A 24,703-nucleotide genomic window follows, 5' to 3' on the forward strand; every position below is an offset into this window, starting at 1 on the left:
GCGCTGAAAAGGGAAGGCCGGTACACAAGCAGACCATCTCTCTGTGGGTGTCTTGTGTATGAAGGCTTGGTAACCCTTGCCAAAGAAGGCGCCTCCTGTTGGCCTGAGGGCCCATTCGACTTGGGCCACGGTGGCTACTACTGCCCTGGGTTGGGGAGTCCCCTTGCAGGACATTTGTCAGGCAGCTACATGGGTCTCGATGCACACGTTTGCAAGACACTACTGCCTGGACAGTCAAGTCTGGAGGGATGTCTTCTTTGGCCGTTCGGTCCTCCAGGACTTAATGGTGTGATTGTTGGTTTGAAGACCCACCACAGGGCTTGGTCTTGCTGGGGTGTGTATTCCAAGGTAGGAATATGGTACTAACTACTGTTTCTTACAGATATTTCGTTACTAAAGGTAAGTAACTTGTTCATACTGTTCAGTATATCTGCTGTAGGAACATCTATGATGGGTCCTTGCCGTGATGACAGGGTTTCACATGTACGCACACCATGCCACTTGTGCAAATGAACCGCTCATATGTGTGATGGCATCATAGACCATTTGTCACAAATCAAACATTTCTGCTGTCTGATGATGTCCATGTATTAGTTTTGGAAATATCACACCGCAATAGGAATATGTCAGATCTGTGCAAATGATAGCACATGTGATGTGGGTGTGTGTATTGCTGTCAGCTGTCTGGATGTGCAGACAACCTCCTAATGCAATTCATGTGACGTCTGTCACTGACGTAATACATTGTCATGCTCACTCAGACCTTCCCATCAGATCATTTGTATGCATGTCATATCCATTCCACAGACCACAGGTCTTTTACTTTTCATGGAGGAGTGGCTGGCAGCTGGCACATGTTTCCTCAGTGTGTATCCCACGCCACACTCAAAATTGTCTAGATTTGTTGAAGCAGTGTTGCTTGTGCCATGTACATTGTTATTGTCTTTGTCTGACAGTTGTACACATTTTCTACTAAATATGTTTTGCAAGGCACCCCCTCTGGCAAGGCCGTTGCCAGACTTGGATGCCATGAGGGAACGTAATTGCATACGGCGTTACCGCTTCACCAGACAGTTGATTAAGGACCTGACGGACAGGCTGGAACAACATCTGCAACCACGACACAGGTATCCAACTGCGCTGACACCCAAGGTAAAGGTGATGGCAGCCCTACATTTCTTTGCCACAGGTACGTTCCAATTTACCATAGCTGATGTGGGAGGGATGTCACAAACCATGTTTAGCCGGGTATTAAGCGATGTATTGGCTGCTATGTTGCTGCACATTGATGAATTCATTACATTCCCTACTCCAGAACAGTTGACACATGTCAAGGGGTAATTCTATGCCCTGGGACGCATGCCACATGTAATTGGTGCAATTGATGGTACACATGTTACTCTGGTGCCACCACAGGCTCAGGAGCAAGCGTACCGCAACAGGAAACACTACCACTCGATAAATGCCCTGGTGGTGTGTCTTGCCAACATTCCCATCTCACATGTTTGTGCACGTTTTCCAGGATCGTGCCACGATGCATTCATCATGAGGCGTAGCAGGGTACCACAGATGATGCCGCAGCTGCACAACCATCGGGCATGTCTTGTTGGTGGGTAAACTCTGTTAGCCATGTATGTCAGTATGTCATAACTTCATGAACTGCATCATATTACACTCATTTCCATGATGTCAATTTGCAGGAGACGCAGGATATCCAAACATGCCATGGCTAATGACTCCGCTACGCAACCCCAGGACAGCTGCAGACTAGCGGTACAACAATGCTCATGGGAAGACCAGGCGGGTGATCGAGCGAACATTTGGACTCCTGAAGAGCCGGTTCAGGTGCCTGGACAAGACAGGCGGAGCCCTCCAATACACCCCACTCAAGGTGTGTAACATCTTCACCGTGTGCTGCATGCTACACAACATGGCAGTGGAGGAGGCCGTGCCACTCATCCTTGATCCTGATGAGCTGGAACATCCGCCCATTGAGGATGAAGGCCTTGCCCAGGATGCCAGTAACGAGAAGGTTGAAGATGATATCCAGAGTCACCTCATCCGCAACTTCTTTTCATAATGGTGAGTCATAGGTGCATTTTGGTAAAACATGTACTATAGAGTTGCATGGGTAGCATGCTGTGTATGCAACTGACTGTATGCAATGTCACTTTGATGTTTGTTGTGCAGTGTCACACAGGTGCAGATGTCATGCAACACACATACGTGCTATGTGTGTACTTGGAATGTACAGATGTACTACTACATCAGGCTATTCAACAGGACAATGTCAGAATGACATTATACGGAACTTGACCCCTTGTGTGCCTCTCATCCCCAGCTCGCCCTGCCTGTTGTCCGTTGGTGTCATCGTGGTCAGCCTGCTATTGCTCATTATGATTGCAACGTCAGCCGAATCAACGGAGCATGCATGGACATGTGGAAAAGTCAATTTGGGTAAGGACTCATATGAGGCTGTTTAGCGTTGGTATGGTTTCAATTGTGGGGTACATGTTCATGCGCATGTTGTTAGACCATGCATACATGCAACATCATGTTTCTTATTACATGTAGGCCCACTCCCATGACAGGATAGTCACCCCATCTGACAGTCATCTGTTGTAGTTTTAGACTCTGGTGAATGCATCAATGTGTGTAGACATTGACACTGAAACATTGCATATACCATGGTTTGACATTGTGTTTGAGGTCACAACCACGGACTCTGTGGGGGATTGCAGCCTCACTGTGTGCATTAGAATGTGTCTGGATCATCACCTCAACCTTGTGGGCCAGTCCAGTTTGTTTACCAAAAAACCATGTTGTGTAGGTGTGGCCCAGTGTATGTTCCACATGTTAAGACAACTGTCCTGTGATTCTGTTCGCATGGATGCATTGCCCCTTGTTGCAGTATGTCATGTCACTGTCATGTTGTTACCTCAGTGCAGGTTGAGAATACTGCTACGCCAGCCTTCACAGTGAGTAGCAGTTCTGTTTTCATTCACATGATGCCATGTATGTTTTGCAGTAGACATGACAATGGTGGGATGATGCATATGTAAATTATTGTGTTGCACCAGTGGAGTGCGGTCATTCACATGATTCTCTTGTCCCGTGCAGCATTTCTGTGCGACGGTAGGGTTCATTATGTGGCTTGGATCCACATCACTTGCTGTTGAGTTATTTTCAACCTGCTTGTCATGTGTAGCATAGTGATGCAAAGTTGATAGAGCAAAAGACTGGCTACAGAGTGCCTTCGTTGCATGTAGGTCATTAGCTTCCTCATCATATGTGATGCTTACAGCTGTTGTGGGTGATGTCAAGTTTGCCTACATGGCCCTTACGGGTACACATAAACAAATACAGATATTACACTTTGCGTAAGTAGCATTTCCATATATTTTAATTTGTTTGTAGGGTACACATCATCAGACACTGTGAATTCGTTTTTGTCCACATAGATCTCATTGCATAGTAGCAGACTTGTGAGCGTTACACAAGACTCAAATAGATAACATACTGTCCTAGGTTTTATGTGTCCGTGTTACAGCATCTGATCTTATATGAAAGCTTAATGAGTGATCTCAAATTGGCTACAGTCGTTACACTTCACAGGTGTGACTGGTACAGTGTATCTCATGAGGTATTTGTAGTGACATGAGAAAGTACTCCTAATGGTTTTTTGCCTCTGTTTCAGGTCTCCCTACCTGCAGTTCCCATCCTCTCCTTCCCTCGCCTGATCACCCTTTTGTGTCTGTCATTTGTACTCAGACCAAGGGGCTATTTGGAGGTGGAACCCTTTGAGCATCACACCACTGATGAAGAAAGGTACAGCCAGTCCCTGGCAGTCTTGTAGCGAATCGTTCTGCTGCATTACAGGTGACATCATTCATTGACTTTTTTTGTCTTCTGGCCAATGCCAATGACCATGTATGTTTGATAATGCTCTATGGCCTCCCAAGGTAAATCATCATGTTGTGCATGACGTGTGATTTCCACAGAATATTGTGCCTCCTTGATGTCAACACACATGTCCTTCTAATGTGCATGTATACTATATGGCATGAAGGAAGCTCATTCTTGTTAGGTGTTTACGTGTACAGTGACAACATGCATGGTGTTGGTTAAGGCTAAAGTACTATATTGTGTGTGAGGGAGATGGCTGTGTAGCTGCTGTTTAGCTTGAAACACACTACCTGTAGACTACACCTGCTGACGCTGTGTGTCCTGTGCCCCACTTGTCCCTAAGGGGCCTGATCCTGTGACCGTGATCTTTGGTGATTACTGTGCCATTTTATTTGCAGTGACCCTGAGTGAAGCAGACACTCCTGCATTCACATACACATGTCACTTTGTGGCTTGCCAATGCCCTTGTGGTATGTGCTTGTTTTGCAGTTGTCACACCCCTCCTGCCGTCATGTCTTCACTCATTCCTGCTGCTGCATACACAGCCACAATGCAGCGCAGACTAGCCAGATCCAGGACCACACACGCCTACAGGATACCCCTCCTTCCATCCATTTGTAGAGCATGCTCCAGCCACCCTACACACAGAGAACACCAGACAATCATCCTCCTGGTATCACGATGCCTCAAACTCACCCATAACAGCTTCTATGCCTGAGTGTGCAACACATACTGGCAAGACTATGCTGAGCCACATGACAGTGTGTCTACGTACCACCAGGTCATGTGCCTTGTACAGCACGCACACACACACACCTTCCATAGGCACAATATTGTACAGTGTTACCTTGTCAACACCACAGCAGCCCAACTCGCCTTCCTTGCAGTAACGTGGCAGTACACGACCTTGTCACACCACTTCAACATAGCCGTCACAGTCAGTCAAGTAGCCACAGGGGACACACACCATGACCACGTCTCTTGGGCGTGGTGTGATGTGGCCGTCTGGTGTAGATAATTGTCAGACGTGGCTAGTTGTTCTGGATGCGTTGCACCCATCACAGGAGTTTAGTAATTGTAGCTCCATAGGGGGAGGTCACGTAATCAGGTGAGCTTGGGTAGAGTGCTACAGCCCATTGCCCACAGTCTTGTCTGCCACCCTTGGCCTGTGCGCCATTCATCACATCCACAGTACAGCAGCATGCTGATGATAGTTCACATACCTGAGGACACAGATGTAGGTACTCCCTACGTGGACAAGTAGCTTTTTAACACTGATCTATACACCTCCAAGTGACTCGCCTGTGCCTGTCTGTAATTTCAGTTTTGTGATCCAAACCCCCCTCCAGCATTTACTAACCATCACAGGTGTGTTTCCATCCATGTATCTAGTTGTTAGAATATTGTGACCTATGCGTGTCCTCACCCGGACTCAGATCCAAGTGTGTGGATGGCTGCAGTTTGTTGAATACTCTTGCATTTCATACATTTGCACACATATATTCTTTTATACTGTGGGTACAAGATAACTCCACAAATGCGTATGATGTTTCTTATATTTATTAGGTGATCTTGTGCAGGAAACGTGAGTAGGTGCTGCACAGAAAGGGGAGGAATCCAAAGTTCACTGCTGGAGATAAGATGCCTTATAGTTTGAATCAACAGAGTCCAGGCCACAGTGCTTGGCATCATTGGGCAGACTGTGACCAGCAAGTCCATGTGGGAGAGTCTAATAGGTGATGCTGTTGCACCCAAGGCCAAAATGCCAGGTCAGGTGTCCTGGGAGTTGTGCATGCCCCACTGCCTCTCAACGTCTTAGCCGTGGACTACCCTTCTTCCTTGGGGGACCCTCACGTGCAGGCATGGACGATGCATGGGACGCTACGTCAGACAGTTCCTCCTCCTCCCTCCCTGTGGCTGGTGTTGCACTTTTCCTTGATGTTACTGGCCTGGAGACACAGGGAGGGTGCTGCATGTTGCCAGCAATCTGACGTAGTGATTGGCTCATTTCCCGATGCACCATCAAGAGCACAGCCAGTGTTGCCTCCACCCGTCCATAATGTTGTTCTTGCCTGGCATGTTGCTCAGCCTGCTGTTGTTTCACCTGGTTGAGGGCCTCCGCTACCTGGCTTACCTCCCTGGTGTCCCGCCGGTATGCCTCCAGGATGTTAGTCAGTTCAGTCATACCGGGCCCTGCAGCTGACTGGCCAGAATCTCGCCTCCGCCTTGCGCCACTCCCACTACCCTGACCCACACGAGCATGGCCTGCGCTTGTGGGCACATCCGATCGACGGGACCCCCGAGTGCTGGCAGGGTGGATGTTGTCTGCCACCTCAGGGGTGCCTGACAAAGGTTGTCCCTCATTTTCAGACAGGCTCTCTGGTGGATCATGGGCAGGGCTCTGACCTGTCTGCTGGGAATGGTTCCGGTGGTTGGCACAGATGTAGCTGGTACAGTTGCTGCAGGGGTTTGGGATCCAGAGGGGCCAGGTTGGATGGGGTCATCCAGTGCTTTGAGTGGCGTCGCTGTCGGTGGGGTCAGGGTCCTACTGAGCCTGGGACTGGGATCCTTCTCCCCCTGCTTGGGGGTGGTCTCCACACGTTGCCCTGTGTGTGGGAGAGACAGACACTGTTAATGCACTATCAAGTGACATCTTAATTTGTTATCCATTATCAGCATCACAGTTCCACCAGCTTTACATTGCTGTCATAGTTCAGTTGTGTATGTAGTGGTAGCAAATTGACATGTACTCAGGGGTATTTTCCTTCTTCCATTCTCTTGACAATGACTGACACAGCCATTGCTGTGTATTGTCTTGCCGGCACAACACATATACAGCAGTGCTCTGTTTCACGCAACATTCAGGATACAGTGTAAATCCTTAAGCCTGCGTCAAGCATGCACAGAGTTTAGATGCAGCATGTTCATGTAAGAGACAGAGCATTATTTAGTAGGATACATTCATCTACTTTGGATAGGTGTTGCTGTTCCGTGATGGCCAACCAATGCCAACACCCCTGGACCTGTACACCCACTTCTAGATCATGGCTTTAGAACGTGGCACTTCTCCAAGACGCATCACCTTGTCAATACCCATGTCCATGTTTGTACTTAAGTGCATCCACAACGTTCATAAGATGGGGCACGTGCATTGTGTGAGAGGCACAATGTACTGGAGCATCAGCAATTTGCATGTTAAAGTTGTATGCGTATTCATATGAGTGAGTGTTTAGTTGTGGTACATGACAATTGTGACAGTGTTGCACTCCATTGCCTGTCCCCAGGGGATACGTTTCTGTAGGGGAGTGTGTGACAGGCCATGCTAGTAGTTTGAGTGTGATTTGCAAGCGCCCATCCTTCGTGATTTGGCTGTGCCCTCATGTAGCATGCTGGCATAATCATGGTTGTGGGTTCCTGCACAGGATGTCTGACCTTGTCCTGGTGTTTGTGTTTGCAATGATCACAGGAGGGACTTGTGCTGCCTACACCTGGGCCCATTGTGTACTACAGAGCTTTCCAAACTGTGTGTCCTGACACAGTACTGTGTCGCTTGCAAATGGTGGGTGTGTCACAGGCACTTAGTACATGACTGCTGGTAATTAGGAGACATCCCTAGACACTCTGCTCTATGGTCTTTATAAGACCTGTGCAGTGCTCGGGTGCAACTGTGTGTGTGCCCACGAAGCTGGGGTGAGGTGACAGAGGGAGGAAAACTGAGGGAGGGATACAGAGGGAGGAGGGTGACAGAGAGAGGGAGACAGAGGGGGAGAGAGAGGGAGGGAGATAGGGACAGACAGGCAGATTGAGGCACAGACAGAGACAGGCAGAGAGACAGAGAGGCATATAGAGTTGGAGAGGGAGAGAGAGTGGGAGACAGAGGGAGGGAGCGGGAGGAGACAGACAGATACGGAGACAGAGTGAGGGAGACAGAGTGAGAGGGAGGGAGGGAGTCAGGGGGAGACAGAGGGAAGGAGAGGGAGACAGACAGAGGGAGAGAGACCAAGGTAGGGAGACAGAGAGAGGGAGACATATGGAGAGGGAGACAGAGAGAGAGGGTGACAGGGATGGAGGGAGTCAGAGGGAGGGAGGGAGACAGGGAGGGAGGGAGACAGAGAGAGAGGGCGACAGGGATGGAGGGAGTCAGAGGGGGGAGAGAGACAGAGGGAGGGAGACATAGGGAGAGGGAGACATAGGGAGAGGGAGACAGACAGAGGGGGCGACAGGGATGGAGGGAGTCAGAGGGAGTGAGACAGAGGGGGACAGACAGAGGGAGACAGTCAGAGGGAGGGAGACAGACAGAGGGAGGAGGGCAACAGAGGGATGGAGACAGGTTGTTTGTGCTCGCTCGCTTGCTACACTGCCTTACTGTGTCACAAAATGATGCATCTCCGAAAAGTGTGTCAGCAACATGAAAATGTTTTGAAGCTGTGGTCTACTATGTTGTGTGGAATTTCCCTATCCCTGTGCATTGGGCATGGTGCTTGGGTGTGTACGTGGGACATATGGGATGAGAGCAGCCTCCTACCCTACACCTTCAACCCTTTGAGCCTCCCCCATGCAACTACCCCCATTCTGTTGTGTACTGCTGGGACTCATGGCTACCCACCCCCATACTGCTGGGCACTGTTGTAAGTCCACCCATGTAACATGTGTTTTTTGTACACTCACCAGGCTCACCGGCTCCTTCAATTCCGTGTACTCCCACCGGTGGCAGCAGGGCCATGACTTTCTCCTCCCAGGGCTGATATACTGGAGGTCTGCGGGGACCACCACCTCCAGTGTAGTGTGCATTGGCGTAGTCCTGGTCCATCTTCTTCTTGACCATCCTCCGCAGATCATACCACCTGGCCTGGCATTCCTGCCTGGTGCGCCTGATGGGTGCAACAGCATTGACCTTGTCAACGATCCTCTCCCACATGCGTGTTTTTTCAGCCATGCTGGTCTGTCTGACCAATGCGCCAAACAGCTGTGGCTCGACTGATGACTTCATCTGTAAGGATCTCATTCTCCGGGTTAGTGAACTTTGGATTCTTGGGTGTGGGGTGTATGTGATTGAGGGGGTGATGGTGTGTATGGATGAGGGTGTGTGGGTCTGATTGTGAAGGGGGTGATGTGGGTGTAGATGAGATAGGGTGTATGTGTGAAGGTCAATGGGTGCAGTTGTTGATGTGCTGGCAGGCTCTTCTTTTAGCAAATAGGTATTTTGCAAAGGATGTTGAATTGTATGTGTGGACCCTGTTATTGGTCAATTTGTGGGTGTGGCTTATTTTGAATTGGTGGTGTGTGTTATATGGGGTGGGTGTTAGTGTTGACCTCTGTTTGCCTGTTTGGCTGTGACCAGGACATTGTTTCTCAATGGTGTGTACATAGGAGACATGTTCAGTGTTGTTGTGCGACTCGTTAGCAAAGTCCTTGTGCTGGTTTAGGTGTTGGCGTTATGTGTGCGTGTCGTACTTGTGCGTGCGGGTGACTTGTACGGGCCGTTGGCGGGGTTATTGGTCGCTTGAGGGGGTGTGCGTGTCGTACTTGTGCGTGCGGTTGACTTGTACGGGCCGTTGGCGGGTGGGGTGGTTCGCGTAGGCTTGATCGGGGTGTGTGCGCGTTGTACTTGTGCGTGCGGGTGACTTGTATGAGTCGTTGGCGGGTGGGGGGGGTTCTTGGTCGCTTGAGGGGGGTGTTCATGTCGTACTTGTGCGTGTGGGTGACTTGTACGGGCCGTTGGCGGGTGGGGGAGTTCTTGGTCGCTTGAGGGGGGTGTGCGTGTCATACTTGTGCGAGCGGTTGACTTGTATGGGCCGTTGGCAGGGGGGTTCGCGTAGGCTTGATCAGGGTGTGTGCGTGTCGTACTTGTGCGTGCGGGTGACTTGTACGGGCCGTTGGCGGGTGGGGGGGTTCGCGTAGGCTTGATCGGGGTGTGTGCGTGTTGTACTTGTGCGTGCGGGTGACTTGTACGGGCCGTTGGCGGGTGGGGGGGGTTCTTGGTCGCTTGAGGGGGTGTGTGCGTGTCGTACTTGTGCGTGCGGGTGACTTGTACGGGCCGTTGGCAGGTGGGGAGGTTCTTGGTCGCTTTAGGGGGGTGTGCGTGTCGTACTTGTGCGTGCGGTTGACTTGTACGGGCCGTTGGTGGGTGGGGGGGTTTGTGTAGGCTTGATCGGGGTGTGTGTGTGTCGTACTTGTGCGTGCAGGTGATTTGTACGAGCCGTTGGTGGGTGGGGGGTTCTTGGTCGCTTGAGAGGGTGTGTGCGTGTCGTAATTGTGCGTGCGGGTGACTTGTACGGGCCGTTGGCAGGTGGGGAGGTTCTTGGTCGCTTTAGGGGGGTGTGCGTGTCGTACTTGTGCGTGCGGTTGACTTGTACGGGCCGTTGGTGGGTGGGGGGGTTCGTGTAGGCTTGATCGGGGTGTGTGTGTGTCGTACTTGTGCGTGCAGGTGACTTGTACGAGCCGTTGGTGGGTGGGGGGGTTCTTGGTCGCTTGAGGGTGTGTGTGCGTGTCGTACTTGTGCGTGCGGGTGACTTGTACGGGTCGTTGGCGGGTGGGGGGTTCTTGGTCACTGGAGGGGGTGTGCGTGTCGTACTTGTGCGTGTGGTTGACTTGTACAGGCCGTTGGCGGGTGGGGGGGTTCGCGTAGGCTTGATCGGGGTGTGTGCGTGTCGTACTTGTGCGTGTGGGTGACTTGTACGGGCCGTTGGCGGGTGGGGGGCTTTGCGTACGCTTCATCGAGGGGTACACTGGTGGTATGTGTTGAAGCCGCTTGCTGTGTGGCAAAAAATCCCGTACGAATCAATCTTCATGTGCGAATACTTTGGCCCGTAGGAATCGCGGACAGGCTTTCCGTACAGGATCGTACTAGTGTGGTTGTACGGCATGTTTACAAATCGTACGGTAGGATTTCCGATGCTAAATCGTACGGGTCATCGACTGGTTCGTACGGTACGCTGATATTCGTACGGCAATCGGCGGAAATGGATCGTAATACGCAGGTCGGACGGTAGTTTCCCATTCGTACGAATTCAGCTACGAATACGAATCGTACGGCGGATTATTTTACCGGATCGGAATCTGCCCCATGTGTTTTTGTGCATATTGAAGCAAAGACTGTTCCCCAAGTGTCACAGTCCTCCACATGTGGTGCGATCCCCATTGGTAGACGGATTGTCAGAATTCTGTGTTTTTCATGAGGTGTACTATCAGGAAATACTGCCTCTATTTGAGTAATTTTTTGAGCTAACCAGAATGGAATTTGTTTCCGTTTTGCGGGTAATTTGCCAATGACTGATTGTATAGTCTGTGGTGTAATTTTATTTGTGCTCCCCTGGTGAGGGTTGTGCTGTGGAATTTGTATTGCTAGTTGGACTGTTAAAGTCCGCGTGACATATTTGACCATTGTCTATATATTTTGATTAATTGTTTTAGCTGAACTAAAAGTTCTCTGTCTGACATCCCTTCAATGTCAGGATGTGGTGTATAGCTGGCTAGAACCGGCCATGTGGCTCCTGGTCTACCTAGTGGACCGAGCCTGGTAATGTGATTTTGATGTTTTAGGGCGCCATTAAACCAGAGCTGATGCTCTTGGTAAGTTAGTGGAATTTCAACGTCCTCAAAGGGAACGTATTCCGCTGGAGGTTCCTCTGCTTTGTAGTAGTGGAACTCGTGTGTCACAGCATTTGCTGCTGGAAAAGTTATCCATGAATAGAATACCTCTGTCTGCCGATTTTCATGTGCCTCTACCACAAATATGACTGTACCACCTCTTGATGATACTCCATTATTTATAAGTTTGTAAGTTACACTCTTTCTTACATTTATCGGGATGATTATTGCCTCCGGGTCATTTTGGAGGGCTGTGTCATCTAAGACTGCTTGAGCTGCTATTCTAGCTCTCTCTCTTTCGTCGCACGTTTCAAGGAAACAAAGATTAGGTGCACAATATTTTGGAACACTGTATCCTTCAACGTTGACTAAACCAAAAACTTATTCATAGGATTCTCCTCCTACTAAGTTTTGGCGGATATTAACCTTTTACCCACTCCAGACGTCTATTTGAGTTTTTACGGGAAAAAAGGGGTCTGTGTGAAAAGCACGACTGAGTTACTCTAGTATCTAGCGTGAAATTATCGCCTTACCAAACGTTGGGCGCCATGTAGTGTAGTTACTATATTCCCAATAGGCTCTGCGCATTGGAATAACATAAACGATAGTTTAGACGTAGGACTTAGGTCGACTAGGTCTCTATTGAATATGTTAGACTTAATTATGAATGCCAGCTAGCTCAGAGTAATTTACAACAAGGGGTGGTGATGGACAGAGTCTCTGAATTAAGCAGAGTACTCTCACCCAGTCAAGAGATCAGGGCTAGATCCAACACCGTTTTTTAGCTCATTGCACCATCCCAGTTTCAGAACCTGGCTGTATGCAAATTAGTCTGTCCCTGGCCCAGTGCATCATGGGAACAGGGCAGACCAGACTACAAAAGCCAATTCTTACACTGGGAAGGAAACAAGCTTCCGGGGACCGGTTTCTGGCATTTCAGCCGTCTTCGGCCCGGCTTGCTTGAATCCTGATGGTGCAATGAGCAAGGGACTCACATCTGAGTATACCCTTCCACGCTTAGGGTGGACAAAATAATTTACAACAAGGGGTGGTGATGGACAGAGTCTCTGAATTAAGCAGAGTACTCTCACCCAGTCAAGAGATCAGGGCTAGATCCAACACCGTTTTTTAGCTCATTGCACCATCCCAGTTTCAGAACCTGGCTGTATGCAAATTAGTCTGTCCCTGGCCCAGTGCATCATGGGAACAGGGCAGACCAGACTACAAAAGCCAATTCTTACACTGGGAAGGAAACAAGCTTCCGGGGACCGGTTTCTGGCATTTCAGCCGTCTTCGGCCCGGCTTGCTTGAATCCTGATGGTGCAATGAGCAAGGGACTCACATCTGAGTATACCCTTCCACGCTTAGGGTGGACAAAATAATTTACAACAAGGGGTGGTGATGGACAGAGTCTCTGAATTAAGCAGAGTACTCTCACCCAGTCAAGAGATCAGGGCTAGATCCAACACCGTTTTTTAGCTCATTGCACCATCCCAGTTTCAGAACCTGGCTGTATGCAAATTAGTCTGTCCCTGGCCCAGTGCATCATGGGAACAGGGCAGACCAGACTACAAAAGCCAATTCTTACACTGGGAAGGAAACAAGCTTCCGGGGACCGGTTTCTGGCATTTCAGCCGTCTTCGGCCCGGCTTGCTTGAATCCTGATGGTGCAATGAGCAAGGGACTCACATCTGAGTATACCCTTCCACGCTTAGGGTGGACAAAATAATTTACAACAAGGGGTGGTGATGGACAGAGTCTCTGAATTAAGCAGAGTACTCTCACCCAGTCAAGAGATCAGGGCTAGATCCAACACCGTTTTTTAGCTCATTGCACCATCCCAGTTTCAGAACCTGGCTGTATGCAAATTAGTCTGTCCCTGGCCCAGTGCATCATGGGAACAGGGCAGACCAGACTACAAAAGCCAATTCTTACACTGGGAAGGAAACAAGCTTCCGGGGACCGGTTTCTGGCATTTCAGCCGTCTTCGGCCCGGCTTGCTTGAATCCTGATGGTGCAATGAGCAAGGGACTCACATCTGAGTATACCCTTCCACGCTTAGGGTGGACAAAATAATTTACAACAAGGGGTGGTGATGGACAGAGTCTCTGAATTAAGCAGAGTACTCTCACCCAGTCAAGAGATCAGGGCTAGATCCAACACCGTTTTTTAGCTCATTGCACCATCCCAGTTTCAGAACCTGGCTGTATGCAAATTAGTCTGTCCCTGGCCCAGTGCATCATGGGAACAGGGCAGACCAGACTACAAAAGCCAATTCTTACACTGGGAAGGAAACAAGCTTCCGGGGACCGGTTTCTGGCATTTCAGCCGTCTTCGGCCCGGCTTGCTTGAATCCTGATGGTGCAATGAGCAAGGGACTCACATCTGAGTATACCCTTCCACGCTTAGGGTGGACAAAATAATTTACAACAAGGGGTGGTGATGGACAGAGTCTCTGAATTAAGCAGAGTACTCTCACCCAGTCAAGAGATCAGGGCTAGATCCAACACCGTTTTTTAGCTCATTGCACCATCCCAGTTTCAGAACCTGGCTGTATGCAAATTAGTCTGTCCCTGGCCCAGTGCATCATGGGAACAGGGCAGACCAGACTACAAAAGCCAATTCTTACACTGGGAAGGAAACAAGCTTCCGGGGACCGGTTTCTGGCATTTCAGCCGTCTTCGGCCCGGCTTGCTTGAATCCTGATGGTGCAATGAGCAAGGGACTCACATCTGAGTATACCCTTCCACGCTTAGGGTGGACAAAATAATTTACAACAAGGGGTGGTGATGGACAGAGTCTCTGAATTAAGCAGAGTACTCTCACCCAGTCAAGAGATCAGGGCTAGATCCAACACCGTTTTTTAGCTCATTGCACCATCCCAGTTTCAGAACCTGGCTGTATGCAAATTAGTCTGTCCCTGGCCCAGTGCATCATGGGAACAGGGCAGACCAGACTACAAAAGCCAATTCTTACACTGGGAAGGAAACAAGCTTCCGGGGACCGGTTTCTGGCATTTCAGCCGTCTTCGGCCCGGCTTGCTTGAATCCTGATGGTGCAATGAGCAAGGGACTCACATCTGAGTATACCCTTCCACGCTTAGGGTGGACAAAATAATTTACAACAAGGGGTGGTGATGGACAGAGTCTCTGAATTAAGCAGAGTACTCTCACCCAGTCAAGAGATCAGGGCTAGATCCAACACCGTTTTTTAGCTCATTGCACCATCCCAGTTTCAGAACCTGGCTGTATGCAAATTAGTCTGTCCCTGGCCCAATGCATCATGGGAACAGGGCAGACCAGACTACAAAAGCCAATTCTTACACTGGGAAGGAAACAAGCTTCCGGGGACCGGTTTCTGGCATTTCAGCCGTCTTCGGCCCGGCTTGCTTGAATCCTGATGGTGCAATGAGCAAGGGACTCACATCTGAGTATACCCTTCCACGCTTAGGGTGGACAAAATAATTTACAACAAGGGGTGGTGATGGACAGAGTCTCTGAATTAAGCAGAGTACTCTCACCCAGTCAAGAGATCAGGGCTAGATCCAACACCGTTTTTTAGCTCATTGCACCATCCCAGTTTCAGAACCTGGCTGTATGCAAATTAGTCAGTCCCTGGCCCAGTGCATCATGGGAACAGGGCAGACCAGACTACAAAAGCCAATTCTAACGGTGATGGATCAAGCCCTGATCTTTGGACTGGCTAAGAGTGGTCTGCTTAATTCAGACACTCTGTTCATCACCACCCCCTTTTCTGTATCGTTTTTGGCCACTATAGGTGTGGCAGGGTATACTCAGACATGAGTCCCTTTCTCACTGCTCCATCAGGATTCAAGCAAGCCGGGCCGAAGAGGCTGAAATGCCAGAAACCGGTCCCCGGTAGCTTGTCTCCTTTCTGGTGAAGAATTGGCTTGGTAGTTTGGTCTGCCCTGTTCCCATGATGCACTGGGCCAGGGACAGACTAATTTGCATATAGCCAGGTTCTGAGCTGGGATGGGGCAGTGAGATAAATAACGGTGATGGATCAAGCCCTGATCTTTGGACTGGCTAAGAGTGGTCTGCTTAATTCAGACACTCTGTTCATCACCACCCCCTTTTCTGTATCGTTTTTGGCCACTATAGGTGTGGCAGGGTATACTCAGACATGAGTCCCTTTCTTACTGCTCCATCAGGATTCAAGCAAGCCGGGCCGAAGAGGCTGAAATGCCAGAAACCGGTCCCCGGTAGCTTGTCTCCTTTCTGGTGAAGAATTGGCTTGGTAGTTTGGTCTGCCCTGTTCCCATGATGCACTGGGCCAGGGACAGACTAATTTGCATATAGCCAGGTTCTGAGCTGGGATGGGGCAGTGAGATAAATAACGGTGATGGATCAAGCCCTGATCTTTGGACTGGCTAAGAGTGGTCTGCTTAATTCAGACACTCTGTTCATCACCACCCCCTTTTCTGTATCGTTTTTGGCCACTATAGGTGTGGCAGGGTATACTCAGACATGAGTCCCTTTCTCACTGCTCCATCAGGATTCAAGCAAGCCGGGCCGAAGAGGCTGAAATGCCAGAAACCGGTCCCCGGTAGCTTGTCTCCTTTCTGGTGAAGAATTGGCTTGGTAGTTTGGTCTGCCCTGTTCCCATGATGCACTGGGCCAGGGACAGACTAATTTGCATATAGCCAGGTTCTGAGCTGGGATGGGGCAGTGAGATAAATAACGGTGATGGATCAAGCCCTGATCTTTGGACTGGCTAAGAGTGGTCTGCTTAATTCAGACACTCTGTTCATCACCACCCCCTTTTCTGTATCGTTTTTGGCCACTATAGGTGTGGCAGGGTATACTCAGACATGAGTCCCTTTCTCACTGCTCCATCAGGATTCAAGCAAGCCGGGCCGAAGAGGCTGAAATGCCAGAAACCGGTCCCCGGTAGCTTGTCTCCTTTCTGGTGAAGAATTGGCTTGGTAGTTTGGTCTGCCCTGTTCCCATGATGCACTGGGCCAGGGACAGACTAATTTGCATATAGCCAGGTTCTGAGCTGGGATGGGGCAGTGAGATAAATAACGGTGATGGATCAAGCCCTGATCTTTGGACTGGCTAAGAGTGGTCTGCTTAATTCAGACACTCTGTTCATCACCACCCCCTTTTCTGTATCGTTTTTGGCCACTATAGGTGTGGCAGGGTATACTCAGACATGAGTCCCTTTCTCACTGCTCCATCAGGATTCAAGCAAGCCGGGCCGAAGAGGCTGAAATGCCAGAAACCGGTCCCCGGTAGCTTGTCTCCTTTCTGGTGAAGAATTGGCTTGGTAGTTTGGTCTGCCCTGTTCCCATGATGCACTGGGCCAGGGACAGACTAATTTGCATATAGCCAGGTTCTGAGCTGGGATGGGGCAGTGAGATAAATAACGGTGATGGATCAAGCCCTGATCTTTGGACTGGCTAAGAGTGGTCTGCTTAATTCAGACACTCTGTTCATCACCACCCCCTTTTCTGTATCGTTTTTGGCCACTATAGGTGTGGCAGGGTATACTCAGACATGAGTCCCTTTCTCACTGCTCCATCAGGATTCAAGCAAGCCGGGCCGAAGAGGCTGAAATGCCAGAAACCGGTCCCCGGTAGCTTGTCTCCTTTCTGGTGAAGAATTGGCTTGGTAGTTTGGTCTGCCCTGTTCCCATGATGCACTGGGCCAGGGACAGACTAATTTGCATATAGCCAGGTTCTGAGCTGGGATGGGGCAGTGAGATAAATAACGGTGATGGATCAAGCCCTGATCTTTGGACTGGCTAAGAGTGGTCTGCTTAATTCAGACACTCTGTTCATCACCACCCCCTTTTCTGTATCGTTTTTGGCCACTATAGGTGTGGCAGGGTATACTCAGACATGAGTCCCTTTCTCACTGCTCCATCAGGATTCAAGCAAGCCGGGCCGAAGAGGCTGAAATGCCAGAAACCGGTCCCCGGTAGCTTGTCTCCTTTCTGGTGAAGAATTGGCTTGGTAGTTTGGTCTGCCCTGTTCCCATGATGCACTGGGCCAGGGACAGACTAATTTGCATATAGCCAGGTTCTGAGCTGGGATGGGGCAGTGAGATAAATAACGGTGATGGATCAAGCCCTGATCTTTGGACTGGCTAAGAGTGGTCTGCTTAATTCAGACACTCTGTTCATCACCACCCCCTTTTCTGTATCGTTTTTGGCCACTATAGGTGTGGCAGGGTATACTCAGACATGAGTCCCTTTCTCACTGCTCCATCAGGATTCAAGCAAGCCGGGCCGAAGAGGCTGAAATGCCAGAAACCGGTCCCCGGTAGCTTGTCTCCTTTCTGGTGAAGAATTGGCTTGGTAGTTTGGTCTGCCCTGTTCCCATGATGCACTGGGCCAGGGACAGACTAATTTGCATATAGCCAGGTTCTGAGCTGGGATGGGGCAGTGAGATAAATAACGGTGATGGATCAAGCCCTGATCTTTGGACTGGCTAAGAGTGGTCTGCTTAATTCAGACACTCTGTTCATCACCACCCCCTTTTCTGTATAGCTAGCTCAGAGGTCACTAGAAACTTTCTCGAATTCACAAGGGATTCATTTCTGACAACCGCATAAACATGACAACTTTGCTCCCCCAAGAACAAGGAGTATATCTCCAGAGTCGCGGAAACAATAGATAGCAATTTTACTCAGTCAATCGTGCATGTTTAGTTTCACCAGAAGTGCAGAGAAACAGAGAGACGGATGTTTTCAATAAAAGAGGTTATTTATTGAACAGTCTTCTTTCTCATGCAAGAGAAGTGAATTGCTACAATCGCAATACTTGTCATAAAGTAAAGTGCGTACAGTAAAAGGAGTATTATAAAATAATACTGTAAAAGCATGGTATGGTTTCTGAGCCATACGGTGTTTAAAATAGATAAAGTACATACAATGATAAAATCATGACTAAACGTACTCAACTGGTGCTTCTAAGATACGCCTACCCCGGTGTACCTAACCTAAGCCTAGTACATGGGAAGGAGTAAGTGAGATGTAGTTTGAGTTAAGATAGTTTCTGCCAAGAATCTAAATCAGGAATTCTCTATGGTCTAATCAGCTCCGTACCTTGGTTATAGAATGAAGGAGGTCATGTATCTCTCTCTCAGGACTCGATCTCCCAGCAACCCGCAAGGGTGACAGGTAAACACTGGAGCTGGATTTCTCGGCAGGAGAAAAGACAGTGTCTCTCTCAGTGCGTCAGCGGGAGGGTCGGCTTCCTTCGGCACTTGCTACAGCCGGGCGTCGGGCAAGTAGATAGTCGATCTGCTCCAAACCACCGTGTGTTTTGCTAGGGCAGATGCTGGTATATTTATACCTGGAAGGTGCCGAGTTTGACGTAAGGTTGGACATAAGACGTCACTAAGAACTCGCAGTTCTTTCAGGACTCCAGGAGTTCTAGGACAAATCAATACAGAAGCAGGGGGAATTCCCAGGCTGCTGGAGGCTTGGTTTGTTTAAGAACGCGTTGTGCTTTCTAGGAGTCTATGGGAGTAGCCTTGCCGTATTTGGACTGCATTGGCTATGTCTTAATATGGGTATGATTCTTATGCCTATATAAGGATATGATTTGATATAACCACATAAGGGCATGAATCGGGAATATTTAACTAGAGTCCTAGATTCGTCTACAACAAGAGCGTGCACCCTTGCCTGGTGCCCCGAGTTATAGTGAGCGAGGTGGACAGGTGACCATTGAGAAGAACTCTAGCGGTAGGTTGTGTATTTAATAGTTGCACCCATGATATAAAAAGTTTGGGGAAACCCATGCTCTGCAGGACGGTAAATAAATATTTCCACTCAACCGAATGCCTTTGAGGCATCCCAAAAAAACGCAGCAACCGGAAACTCAGGCGCCACTGTCTGGATCAGAGAGAACAAGGTACGCAAATTGGGTATAGTAGACCTGCCAGGGACAAATCCAGCCTGATCCGGGAGTATGATTTTTGTCATCAGGAGGGATATTCGAGTGACCAGTACTTTAGCTAAGATCTTTGCGTCGCAGTTAATCAATGAGAGCGGGCGGTATGAGTCGCAGGCCGTGGGGTCTTTCCCGGGCTTTAAAAGGGAAGTAATCACTACTTCTCGCATCGAGCGAGGTAGGGTCCCCATCTTCAGCGACTCCTCAAACACCTCCCGGAGCACCGGAGCCATAATATCAATGTAGCATTTGTAAAATTCAGTGGGGAGCCCGTCCAGCCCCGGGGCCTTCCCATTTTTGAGTGACATTATCGCCATCCTGATCTCGTCCAGTTCGAACGTGGCGCTGAGGAATGTCCTGTGCACATCACTCAGCCAGCATAGGGCGACATCCCCCAGGAAATCCTCAAACCTCGCCTCCCCCACACTCTGCGTGGTGTACAATTGACTATAATGTGATGCAAAGATACCTAGGATTGCCGCAGTATCTTGACACGTCCCCCCCTCTGGCGTATTCATTTCTAAGATAGTTACTAAATCGTGGATTCCTAGTGACCTCCGCCAATGCCTTACCCGGTCTTTCACCTTCACAGTACCTACGTGCCTTCCAGTGTCGCCCCCGAAACTTAGCCTCTCTCGCCGCCTCTTCCTCATACTCTGACAGCTTGATCCTAAAATCCATGTGTGCCTGCCCCGCCTCCCCACGCACCATGAGGGCCTCCAATCCTTTCAGTTCTCGGTCCAGGGCACGTATCCTCCTTTGTATATCTCGTAAAACACCAAAGCTCTTGGAGATACAATATCCTCGGACCGTAACTTTAAACGCCTCCCACACAACTTCGACACTGTCAACAGACCCCTTATTGCGGGTAAAGAACGCCGCAATTTCCTCCCCTAGCTCCATTTTAAACATCTCATCCAACAGTGTGTTAGGTTAAAGCCGCCACTGTGGTCGAGGTCTATCCCACCCTGGCATACGCAACTGTACCAGCACAGGACTATGATCAGAATATGTTCTGGCTAGATGTTCGGCCCTCATGAGACCCGTACCTAACCCCCGAGACATCAGACAATAATCAAGGCTTGGCCAGGTGCCAGTGTAAGATGTGAAGTGTGTGCCCTCCTTACGAAGTGGATAGAGAAAACGCCAACTATCAATCAGCCCTCCCTCCTCAAAAATACCCTGCAGAGCTTCTCTAGACCGGCTTTTGTAGTGTGCAGCCCCATCAGCCCTATCCTGAGCAGGTACCATAGCAACATAAAAATATCCCCCCCAGATAATGTGCATAGAGCCAATGTTTACAATCCTACCCCACAATGTCGTAAAAAATTCAGGCGTATCAACATTAGGGGCATAAAAATTCGCAATGGTCACAGTGTCCGACCCCAGGCTTCTCCACACAATGATGTATCGCCCAGCAGGATCAAGGATCTCTCCCACAACCATAAATTGCGTTGATTTTTTAATCAATATGGCAGTACCCCTCATGTAGGAAGAGTAGGATGAGAATAACCGAATACACGCCCACCTGCTAGCAAATGTGTTGTGGGAGCGTGGAGGCATATGTGTCTCCTGAAACAGCACAATATGCACCTGATGTCGTTCAGAATATGCTTCGATCTTCCTGCCCTTCTTTGCATCATTGAGCCCTTGTATATTCCATGTCATAATCCTTAAATATGAGTCATTCCCAGCCCCTGCCATCCTGTATCATGCACCGTATAGCTTTGCCCTGTAGTATTTTCAAGTACATCTCTGTCTCTCCACATCATGAGTTGCAACTGGACCACACTCAGTAATTGCCTCCTCTGCATGAAAAACCCTGTCCCAACTCCACCACCCCACACCCACTGAAGCATCCCAATCATGCCAGCCATACACCACACCACCCCCTACCTCCCCCCAACATAAGCAAACCATGGTGCAATAGGAGTACTCGCATCGGGGTGTCCCTCCGGGTGACGCACGTAAACCTTGCTTCTAGCCAGGGAACCTCCAGCTCTTATTAGTCCCCAGTGCTAGCAAGGGCGTCCGGTCAAAAGACTACTTTTCCCATACAATTCATTATTTATTGGTATTTGTAAATAGTTTAGATATATTTAATAAATAATATTTTTAATATTTTAAAATATAAATGTATTTATAAGTAGGTTATTTTTAATGTCTACGCTATCCAACACTTTCCCTACTGTTGCACTCTCTGGAGTGGGAATAGTAATTTTTACCCCACCGCTACCCAACACTTTCCCTACTGTTGCACTCTCTGGAGTTGGAATAGTAATTTTTACCCCTACGCTATACAACACTTTCCCTACTGTTGCACTCTCTGGAGTTGGAATAGTAATTTTTACTCCAACGCTTTCACTACTGTTGCACTCTCTGGAGTTGGAATAGTAATTTTTACCCCTACGCTATCCAACACTTTCCCTACTGTTGAACTGTCTGGAGTTGGAATAGTAATTTTTACCCCTACGCTATCCAACGCTTTCCCTACTGTTGCACTCTCTGGAGTTGGAATAGTAATTTTTACCTTCCCGCTATCCAACGCTTTCCCTACTTTTGCACTCTCTGGAGTGGGAATAGTAATTTTTACCCCTACGCTATCCAACACTTTCCCTACTGTTGCACTCTCTGGAGTTGGAATAGTAATTTTTACTTCTACGCTATCCAACACTTTCCCTACTGTTGCTCTCTCTGGAGTTGGAATAGTAATTTTTACCCCTACACTATCCAATGTTTTCCCTACTGTTGCACTCTTTGAAGTTGGAATAGTAATTTTTACCCCTATGCTATCCAACACTTTCCCTACTGTTGCACTCTCTGGAGTTGGAATAGTAATTTTTACCTCTACGCTATCCAACACTTTCCCTACTGTTGCACTCTCTGGAGTTGGAATAGTAATTTTTACTTCTACGCTATCCAACACTTTCCCTACTGTTGCGCTCTTTAGAGTTGGAATAGTAATTTTTACCCCTACGCTATCCAACGTTTTCCCTACTGTGGCCCTCTCTGGAGTGGGAATAGTAATTTTTACCATTACGCTATCCAACGTTTTCCCTACTGTTGCACTCTCTGGAGTGGGAATAGTAATTTTTACCCCTACGCTATCCAACGTTTTCCCTACTGTTGCACTCTCTGGAGTGGGAATAGTAATTTTTACTTCTACGCTATCCAACGCTTTCCCTACTGTTGCACTCTCTGGAGTGGGAATAGTAATTTTTACTTCTACGCTATCCAACGCTTTCCCTACTGTTGCACTCTCTGCAGTTGGAATAGTAATTTTTAACCCTACGCTATCCAACACTTTCCCTACTGTTGCGCTCTCTGGAGTTGGAATAGTAATTTTTACCCCTACGCTATCCAACGTTTACTTACTGTTGCACTCTCTGGAGTGGGAATAGTAATTTATTTCCTCTGTTATTTAATATATATATTTTTTTACTTAATGTAGTATATAATTGATTTTAGAAATATTAAAAATAAATTAATTTTTTAAAATTTGTTTTGTATAATTATTAAATTTTTATTGATGTTATCACAATAATTATTAAAACTGATTATTAAGTAAGTATATATATTATCTATTATATGTATTTGTTTAATATTGTTTTGTTAAATTATGTATATTACTTATTAATTTTAAATAATATAAAATATGTTTAACTATATTTATTATATTTTTAAGTATTTTTTAATTAATTGTACATATTGTTTTTAATTAAAAATAACGATTTTTTTTAAACGATATTTTTGTACTTACCTTGTTGTAGATAGGATGTCGATATTGTTGACATCGATATTTTTGTTGCGATGTTTTTGTTTCTCGATATTCTGACTTTCGATATTCTGTCATAGATCCTTTTAGGAATATGGTTCCACAGTGAGCTTTCATTCATGCCCCAATTAAGCTCTTGTTTTATCATCCTTCTACTTTTCATTTATTACAGCCTCATTTTCATCTCAGCCCAGCCAGTTTACTCATACGGAAGAGTGCAGGTTTGCCAGGACCTGCCATGGGAGAAGGTGGAGATGTGGTTTTCAGCATCATTTCAGTTCAAGACATGTTCTCCTTTTAAAATTGCAGTCTATGTGAGTCATTTAAGTATTATGACCTGCTCTGATACAGCAATATGCTCTTGAGCACTACGGCTCTATGATTTAGTAGTCCCATGAAGTAATATGTTCTCAAGCGCAATTGCTCTAAAATGCAGTGACCACAAGCTTTGGATTTATTGGAGCACATTTAGAAAAACGTCTGGAGGACTGAGAGTTGGCTTGATAAAATGAGGAACATCCTGAAAAAAACCATCTATGGTCAGGAAAGACTTTGAGATCTTGGCGGCCATTTAAGACCTAATGGTATAAATACCCATCTGGGCTCAGCTTTAATGGGCAATCTGGACATGACGAAAGACTTAGCTGAGAGTTAAGACAGGGAATTTTCCTGACAAATTTTCACAGAATTGCAATTCTTGGAAGAGGAGTCGTCAGTGGAACTTCAAGGTAAGCAAACCTGAAAAGGAGAACAAAGATCTAAATCAAGTAAGATGCAATGCATAATACTAGAGTAAGTGTACATTATATGTAGAACTTGATGCAAGAAACATGACATTTTGAGACAAGCCTTTCATCTATGGATTACCAAACTACAATTATGAAGTGTACAGGACAAGTAAACAGGAGTTTTACCTAACTTTATTAGGATATCAGTGCAATTTAAAAGAAAACGAGAGAGACACCGGGGACACATGTCTTACTCAAAGATTAAACAACATACCATGAGGTGCATAATCAACGGGGATGTGATGTGTTATGTGCAATGACCCAAACTATTGAAAACTTGATATTAATACCAATGTTCTCTTTCTAGAATGTGATCAGGAAGAGGTAATTGGTAAAATTGAGCAGCAAGACTTCAGAAGACAGGTCTTGGAGGTGTGAAGAAACAAACATCTGTGAGTAGTCTCTCCAATCCCCTTCGCCTTTCTCCTTGTGTCCATGCTCCGCATAGAAACGTCGGCCCACAGTTTTTTGTGTGTGTGTGCACACATGGGCAAAGGAGGCAATATATTGGTGCTGTTCGACCAGTACAAACAGATTAGTGGTTTAGACCAAGAACAGATATCCTAATCTGACATTAGTTCTTCCTAGGATAATACTGCTTCTCCTCCAGTTCTCTTAAAAAAGTCACATTAGCCTTCCTATTCATCACACGCCGACTAAATGACTGGAATACCATCTACACAGGTCTCCGCTAGAAGTCACTCCCTAAATGACAAAGAGG

The 24,703-nt window shown here is 47.8% G+C and overlaps 1 long non-coding RNA gene across 2 annotated transcripts in view; it reads right to left on the minus strand.

The window, feature by feature from the left end:
* Nucleotides 1-23,371: 23,371 nt before the first annotated feature.
* The window catches only part of LOC144753826 (uncharacterized), a 194,483-nt gene continuing 193,151 nt past the window's right edge, over nucleotides 23,372-24,703 (minus strand). For both annotated transcript variants that reach the window (XR_013594551.1, XR_013594550.1), the window contains one exon: nucleotides 23,372-23,932. This is a non-coding gene — a long non-coding RNA (uncharacterized LOC144753826). The remainder of the gene's footprint in view (nucleotides 23,933-24,703) is intronic.

The sequence above is a fragment of the Lissotriton helveticus genome, chromosome 5_1 (assembly GCF_964261635.1).
Source record: "Lissotriton helveticus chromosome 5_1, aLisHel1.1, whole genome shotgun sequence".
Taxonomy (NCBI): domain Eukaryota; kingdom Metazoa; phylum Chordata; class Amphibia; order Caudata; family Salamandridae; genus Lissotriton; species Lissotriton helveticus.